This window comes from Bacillus rossius (assembly GCF_032445375.1).
Source record: "Bacillus rossius redtenbacheri isolate Brsri chromosome 9 unlocalized genomic scaffold, Brsri_v3 Brsri_v3_scf9_1, whole genome shotgun sequence".
NCBI classification, from domain to species: Eukaryota; Metazoa; Arthropoda; class Insecta; order Phasmatodea; family Bacillidae; genus Bacillus; species Bacillus rossius.
The window spans coordinates 14,677,303-14,686,400 of record NW_026962012.1 but is presented as its reverse complement, the minus strand read 5'-3'; the positions used below and the strand labels follow the sequence as shown (position 1 = coordinate 14,686,400).

Genomic DNA, 9,098 nt, shown 5'->3' with positions numbered 1-9,098 from the left:
AAGCAATAAATATCATCCTTTAGTACAGTTCAACACAGTTTTCTGCATCTGAAAAAAAAAAGTATTGTAAATTATACATATGGATGTCCATCTAAGCAATCTGGAAAAGACTAAGGATTGAAGGTTTAATAAAATTAACAAATTCAGATGAAAACATTTAAAAATGAATTTTCTTCTTTTATTTAATAAACCCCTACCATTTTGCCGGTTAAGGCCACAAATAAAAATATGGTTATATACATTTTCCTGAGTATACTTATTAGACAAAATCATAATTTTATGAACAGTAAAATTGTGGTAAAGAATTGACAGTAATTTCTATACCACTTATATGCATTATTTATTTGTGGCCCTGGATGGGGACTGGCTTTTTGTTTTCCAAGTAAGTTCACTGAAAAATGAAGACACACAACAAAATAAAATGTTTCACATACACCTATACGAATCCAGAAATGAAATTTATTATAAATTTATCATAATATGTGTAATATAAAGTTAATACATAAAGTTCCAGTAATCAACATACTTAATGGGAATGCATAAAAGAAAAAAAAATGTTTCAAACCCCAATACTTACAGTTGCCCAGGTGTTTATTACATACAGACCTCAATAAGAACACCCGGGTAAATCATCAAGAGGAACTGCCAGTACTTCACTGTCTCCATCTACTTGCTGTGTCGTAACCTCAAATTCTTCGCTGTCACTGTCTTCACTTGAACTATCCTTGCCGAGGTGGATGATGAGTGGAGGAATGGTGCCGCTGTCTATGTGGACTTCTCTCTCCCAGTCTGCTTGAATTAGCTTCTCCACGTGATCCACACACCTCGCCCATCTAAAAAAATTAATGTATACAGTAAAACCTCTATATAAATGACCTGTTTATAGCAAAAACCACTCTATAACAAAATATGTTTGTTTCTGTCAAAACGGCATAGTAAACAATGCATGGCATGCTCTTTATTACATACAATTTTGAACTCACTCCACAAAAAACTATTTTTAAACACAACAAAACTCATTTAATGTGTTTTCCTCAACTATCAAAGCTATTATTTAATACTTGAAGTAACATGTTTTGTTTTATGTTATCTAAAAAAAAAAAAATTTATAGTGGTTTATTCAAGATATAATAAAGCTGTAAATATTATCTATGTTATCAATAAAGGCTTAGAATGCATATGATAAAATATTTATTTCATAAGTTTTGTGTTTGTTTTTGGTTAAAATTTGTCCCAGACAAAAACAGTGAGATATAGCGAAAATTTAATTTTTTGAATAGTTTTGATGATTTACTGTATATGTATTTCACTATAATAACATAACTTTTGAAAATACTAATGTGCAAGAACTACATGTGTAAATACCTATTCAAGTTCGCTAGATGAAAATATTCAAAATTCTCTACGTTGAAATTTTATCTGAATATTGAAATCTGCCTACAGCACTGAACCCACCATAACTTTAAAGTCATTGACACAAGATTAAGCATAACAGAAAGTAATATCACAATTACTAATAAATACAAAACTATTTATGGAAATGAAACAATTGCAAATGGACTGCAATTACAAAAAAAAAAAAAAAAAACCTTGCAAATAAGTCACCACTGTTAGATCTAGAAACTACACAGATATGTATGAATCACATGGGAATAAAATTACAAACACAAACACAAACACGAACACAAACACATACATGCAACACATTTTCAAAACGACAACTACACAAATTCAAACCACTTATTTTTACCAACTGTTTTAAAACTGTATTACTGGTATATGAATATACACAAAATGATAATCACACTATACACACACTAGCACACAAAGTTATCAAAAGGAATGGTAGGACCAGGCTGATAGGCAACAATACTTACGTATTATGTAAAAATGTATGGTAAGGGTTTTGCTGAAGCTTGAGGAATGTTCTACAGGAAAATAAAACAATTTCTACTTCAAAAGGAATACCCCATTGGTCATGCAACATGAAAATACCTCTCTGGTGTGGAAGCATCAAGAGCCTCTTTCCAGATGGCTGCAACTGCATCATTGTCAAATCTCTTGGCCCGCCCCACGTTACTATTGTAATGGTGTTTACATTGAGCCCAAACTAGTTCGATTGCATTATAGTGGCAGTGATAGGGTGGGAGTCGTAGAATTTCGTGGCCATAGTTACGAGCCAACTCGTCTACCTCATATCTGAAAAGTGTGTTAGAACAAGGCGTATACGTAATTTTTTGCAACTATCTCACTTTTAAAGAAATGCTGTAAAAAAAACGAAATAATATACCGTATTCGGGGCTTGTTTTGTTTAGCTATTCTCAGCAGCTCCACTTTCAACAAATTATTTTCATGTTTTATCTCATTCTTCTCCAGCCACGCGATCAGTGCATCCTTGGTCCAGTTCGTTGTAGGTGTTTTCTCAACCTACGTTATGCCAACATTTAACTAAATACTCAAGTAGCTGATAAGAATTCATGACAGTAGAACCCTGTTACAATTTTACTGCTTATAAAGTTTTCCTGCCTATAATGTATTATTTTTCAAGTCCAATATTTTCCCTATAAGGACAATGTATTTAATTCCTGGATATAATGTTTCACAAATTATGCGTTTCGTGCTTGTAATGTTCACTTCATAAAATTTTAGAAGACGAAAAAAATTAAAAGCCTTTGTCTATACTGTCTATGTATATGTGTATGTTAGCAGTTAACTGCCTGTTGACACCCTTGGAAAACAAATAAATTCATAAATTTTTAGCCATTCTGTGTGTTTTCAAATGTATTCACTTAAGTCACATGTTCAAGTGGCAAAAGAACTGGACTTAAGCATTTCCACTGTAAACACTGTCGTGAATTATGACAATTATACAGAAATGAGACAATTTTACAGCAATGAGACAATGTGTAAGTAAAGACAAAGCAGATAGAAGCTGGAAGCACCATGATGTTAAAGAAAAATTGTTTTTGGCTTGCTACAAGCAAATTGGAGCATCAAATATATCTTTATGCAGCTTGTTGAGTCCATTGGCAATAAATCCACACTAAAAAGTACTAAATTGAATTTCCTGCTTATGTTTTTTTTTCTTGTAGCCCCTTAAAAACAAATTATAACAGGGTTCTACTGTACTTATGCAAAGCAAACATGTGTTTTGGCATATTGTCGTAATGAATTTCTAAATTTAACAAAGCATGTTAGTTTAGTGACTAGAAATTTTTTTGAAAATATTATTTTAATTTATTAAGTAGGGCAACAGAGCATTCATAAAGTGGATCCTTTTACCAAAAAAGTAATTATGTCATTTTCAAATGCTATTTGCAATAAAAAAAATTTTATTTGGTATTTCAAACCCTCTACTAAATTAGTTTGCACTACGATGTAATTCAATTACATTATATCGTCTGTCATTTGTAAGAAGGGGCCATCTTACATTTTTGTTGAAAATGAGTTAACTGCAGAAATACATGTTTTCTTTCATCCTTCATGGTCTCTAAGAAGGGGATAACTGTATCTCTAATAGTTTTTAAGATATGACAGGGGCTAACCATAAATAATTAAAATACAGTGATGCATTACAGTGTGCTCATTTTGTTTTTCTGCTCTCCTGAAAAGTTTATGTTTTGTAGTTAGCCCCTTCTTACAAATGACAGACGATATATATATATATATATATATCTGTGTGTATGTGTGTGTAATCAATTTCAGCTCAAACATTATAGTTTATAAAAATGTAGTGTAGGCATACTATAAAGATAACAATTATTGCTGGCAAAATGTATTAGTCTCGAATATTCGTACTTATACACAATAATAAACACATGTAAATTTTTCACATTACAATTTGAGCAATAAAAAGACACTGCTTTACCATTGCACATACCTGGGTGCTGTGATATGAAGCATTGTCCATTATGATGACACTGGGTTCCTCAAGATGCACCAACATGTCTTCAAATCACATCAAGAAAGTTTCCCCATTCATCTCGCCATGGTAGTCTGCAGTCTTCTGACCTGAAACAAAAAGTAATCATGCTCCTGGCACAAAGCCAGTGCGCCCTCCAGCATTAACAACAATAAACCTTTTACCATCTCCAACAGTACGTCTCTTCGCAGATTGTAGACTCTTGTCCTGCCATGACTTTGATACAGTTCCTGAAAAATATATGAAATGGAAATGAAATACTTTGTATTGGACCACAGAACAAATTTTCAAATAAATTAATGCCTTGCCTCTCTGGAAAATCCATGTTTCATCAACAAATATGAAATTGGCACCTCTTTCTTTTTCTTCTTTATACTTTCTCAAGAAATCTATTCGCTGCAATACTATGTTTTCATTCTCTATCAAAGCTTTTCGTCCATCAACAGTTGTCCATGAAAATCCCATCTTCTTTAACAATTTATGAAGACTTGATCTTCCACCATAATAATCTATTTGTCTTTCCCTGATTTCTTTCAAAATGGTGTCGACTGTAACATTCAAACCTGTAAATTTATTGCATACATTAACAATACATGAAATAACAGAGGTACACAAAACTAAGCGAAACCACAACCCCGTAGAAGATAATTTAAGTGCACAATTTACATTTATTAAATAGTTTTAATAAACTTACATTTCAAAAATACTTTTAAATTAATTTAAATTTTGTAGTTTGCTTAGAGGAATTCTACATTGCAGTATTTTAGTCTGCAATGATATGACGATTATATTGCGCGTTTGTATTGAAGTTGTGTAAAATATTAGTATTTCAGCATTCAATTTAGCAATCAATAAGTTACAAGCTCTACACTGTGTTATAGGTAAATGTTTTGTATCGTGTATCCCATGTGATCCCTAGATCTTTATGCATGAACCTGTACATCCTATTGATCGTGTGGTGCATGTTTTTTTTCATTTATTCAGATCAAAGATCCTGAACATAATCAAATATTGTGGTATAGCAAGAATAATTATCATAAGTTTAATAAAACATACATATTTTCATTATTATTCAACTTTAAATCATAACTCATTACTATATCACAGGTTTTTAGTTTTGGTTTTGTACAGGATTTTTAAACGTAATAAATTAGAAAAGCAAGCATCATCAATCACAGGATCAATATTTGCAGGATCATGCGATCAGGATCAATGTATCGAATCGGATACGCGATACTAAACTTTTACTGTTTTATAACCTTCTGTTACTTCATACACTAACACACAGTTTGTCTGGGTAAGTTGTGTTTTCATATGATACTTCATTACAATTAAGTAGGCCTATTGTTTATAAAATAACAATACCCCTATATTTTCTAAAGGGTTAGGCGGGGCATGACACTATTTTGCAATAGAATATATATTGTACTGGACCCTGCCTCACAGTACAATTTAGCCAATTAAGTATCCCAATTTTTTTTAATAACCATGCTTGCTTAGACCACAACTCACTAATTTGTAACCAATTACTGCTAAAGCGCACAACTGGATATTATTGATACTGGAAATAGTCATTATTTAACCTTCTGATACATCATAAAAGTTGAGGTTATTTAATATGTATACTGTGTATAACGATATAAACATTACTTGTAGTTTTAGAATGTAACAATTTTCTTTCTATCTTTAACCTAACCTTAAAAGGACGTGTACCTATTTCATATGTTGCACAATATTCTATATATCAATACCATATCAATAAAGAAACCTAACAAACCACCCAAAAATGTTAAGTATTTTTAAAGGACAGATTATATCGGGAAAAAAACTGAACCGGTCAATCTGCATATGGATATATGAAATGAATACAATTAAGTAGGGCCTACCCCAGTGATATTGAAACTACTCTTCAGTATCAAATTTTTACCTTCAGCGTACATCCTGTAAATTGCATTCCTGATTGCATTTACTGTGAAATCGTCGACTGTGTCAAGTGACTTTCCTTCCTGTGGCCTTTTTTTCCTCTTTTTTCCTGGAGTTGAAACTTCTTCAATGTCTTTCTTGTAGTACCTAACCAAAAAAAAAAAACATTTGTCATAACACTTTTCCGGGGACCCGTTCACAATACGCAGTTAGGCAGTGTTCCAAATATGGCATTTTGTCACAAATATTTGCTTTGTGGTCACTAAATGGAAACATGACAGACTTTGTCCACGAAATTAATGAAGTGTTTTTTTATTTATTTTGTGATCTCCCAAACAGATGAAAAACTAATTAAATGCAAATTATAAAATCACTCCCTTATGTTATAGTTAAACCTATCATAAAGTTTATAAACATCGTTATAAACAAACGTGTATCACACCCATAAAAATACTTGAAAGTGCCTATATTCTTATTGTTAGGACCTGAGTAGGCCTAATATGATTTTAGGTTAACTTTTCAACAGAGACGCCACATGGCGGTGTTGTCTCACACCAAAAATTATAAATTGGAAATAAAACACAAAAAACCTCGTGAGTTAAAACACAGGCCGACAATACTTAGGACACAGTCAATATTTTTTTTACGTGCATGAAAACGAAAAAAGCCTACTTACTTGAGAACAGTTGACTTTGCGATGTTGAGAAGAAACGCGGTCGTCTGCGTAACGTCACATTTCTTCAAGTCGCCTTTCCTAATTAAAACATATAGCTAAGTTCTGAGCGACGTTAATGATGTCCATCTGACGCTGCGAAGAAGTAGCTTTCCCCATCCCGGAACCAATTACCATTACAGCAATCACAAGAACCACACAAAATATCAAAACGATAACAAATTCCATCATTACAATAGTAGATAATAAATAATATAACAAAGTTAAAATACACAATATTAACACAAAATCCTGAAACACAAACTGTACGTTATTTCACGGTCAGTAATATATTAAAACACACTGCAATATGGCGTAACTGCAGACAAACGGCTGAAAGAGAAAACAAACAAGTGACTATTAACATTATTAATGCGCGACCACGGTTTCGGCACGTAATATTTTTTTACCGTTAACATAACGTTTTTATTTCACCAGAGATTTAAAAAAAATGTTCAAACTTAACAAATACCCAAACAAATTCTTAAATACACGCGGAAAGTCAAAAAATATATATTTTGGCTATGGAACTATTTCGTTCTAATCATTGCCAACACACCACTTCTCTCACTGTTTCATTTACACACATGCGAGATCATTAATATTAATAATATTGTACATAGATAGTTACTTTTTTTGTAAAATTTTATTTAACATCATTATACGGTAATTTAGTGTTAATGCATGTTTAATATGCATATGATGGAAAGTATTTTTGCAAACGAACCAAACATGCTGCATCCTGGTGTGTTTTTTCAAAGGTTCGTTTAAAAAAGTAGGAGGTTACCGTGGATGGACTATATCCTTGCATTCAAAGTCTGAAAATAATTTTATCAGATATAAATACTATAAGAATAATTAAAGTAAATACACTGAACTGATTCCCAAAAAAATAAATAAAAAAATATTCGGAATAATTTATAAATTGAATAAGATTTAAAACTTTACTTTAAATTGATATTATTTTATAATAAGACTTTTATTAAAATTTAAATAAAAATTATTTATGTAACATATAAACGCTCATTTTGTAATAGCCTACTATGGATGGGTATTTGGCTCTTATGTCTGGCACAATGAGAGAAAACACTGGGTGGTTAGGGCTGGAAAATGAGGGTGAGGGAGGTTGGGCCTGGAGAAGCAGGGTAGGGTAGTCTAAGCCTGAAGAAGCAGGTTGGGAAGGATGAGGCTAGAGAAACACGGTGGGGTGAGGATGGGGCTGGAGAAGCAGAGTGGGGGGAGGTTGGGACCGCAATGTGCTGAACTGGGATGTCCTGATACTTGCACTTATTTAATTATTGCAATTAGTCTGGAGAGTCAGTAAATATACTCATAAACTAGCCCCCGCCGGTTCGGGTTCATAAACATGCTATTATTTTATTTCCTTGACACGGAACTTCCTGTATAGTGTAGAGAAAATTTTTAGTAATGATATATTTTTTTAAAATATATTCAAAAAATTACTCCAATATATGTTTTATTTGTTCAATCATCATTTTAACAAATTTATTTGTAAAGTCAATGTCTCCATGATCGATTGTCACATAATCACAAATATATTTGTTTAAAATTTGATTTTTATCAAACACAAAAATAAAATGTTTCTTTAAAAAATTATTCTTAGTTAGGAATGTTTAGTTGGAAGTTTTAGCTCAATCCTAAAAAATTGATTGTTGAGCAGTGTAGAAAATACTACGTATTTTAAAGTTCAATTACATATAAAACTACTAGACTGTTAAAAGATAATGGTATGAAATTAAGAGACTTTAAAGTTTATTGTCAAGAAAATATTATTTTAGTGAAATATGGGTGAGAATTATATAAAGGATTTCATGTTTGTCGAGACGTATGAATTAACGCATAGAATCATCGATAGTTTGCAGACTACTTTGTGGAGTGTATAATTTTGAAGAAATTATCGTCATAGATTCGACTGTATCTTTGGAGCACTTTGGAGTAGAAAGAGACTGTTTAACTCTTCTTTATTTCATTAACCCATTCGACGAGTCCACAGACGTGTGTGAAGTGTGGAAGCAAAAGTTCAGGTAAATAATTTGGAAAATTCGTATATTTTCTGGCGAAGAGATTGTGTCGCGCTACATCTGCCATACAATAGACGTCGACAGTATTCGTCAGGACTACTTAGGAAGGTGATTTAGTGTATGAATTTGGTGCAGTGTACAATACTTCGTGGAATGAATAGTACAAGATATTGTCGTTCCCGAGCGCCAGTAAATGTCGTGACAGTGGCTGAGACAATGAACAAGCATCAAAGTCCCGTGCATTCTGGTATGATTTACTGAGATTAACAACTGATTATTGACCATGACGATTGGGTATTTTTCTAAAATTTTATTGTGCAATATATATGCTTAACGTGTTATTTGTAAAAATTGCTTATGTAACCTATTGAGTTAGCTTTATTGTGGCTTGTAGATGGCATTAATTTTAAAGTCAGTTTAAATTTCACTTCTTATTTATTTCATCAATTGTTTTTTTTATGATTTGACTTCATTCAGTTAATTTAACGTTTTTATTTCT

The 9,098-nt window shown here is 32.1% G+C and overlaps 1 long non-coding RNA gene across 3 annotated transcripts; it reads right to left on the bottom strand.

Annotated features, from left to right (window-relative positions):
* Window positions 1–517: 517 nt before the first annotated feature.
* Window positions 518–7,182, bottom strand: LOC134542626 (uncharacterized). 3 transcript variants are annotated; one of them, XR_010076833.1, is made up of 5 exons: window positions 6,522–7,182; window positions 5,850–5,992; window positions 3,881–4,485; window positions 1,996–2,427; window positions 518–833 (listed from the first exon to the last, which is right to left on the bottom strand). It is a non-coding gene; the product is annotated as an uncharacterized LOC134542626 (long non-coding RNA). The 3 variants fall into 3 exon arrangements; XR_010076834.1 differs by having other exon boundaries at window positions 2,291–2,427; XR_010076832.1 differs by lacking the exon at window positions 1,996–2,427.
* Window positions 7,183–9,098: the final 1,916 nt, after the last annotated feature.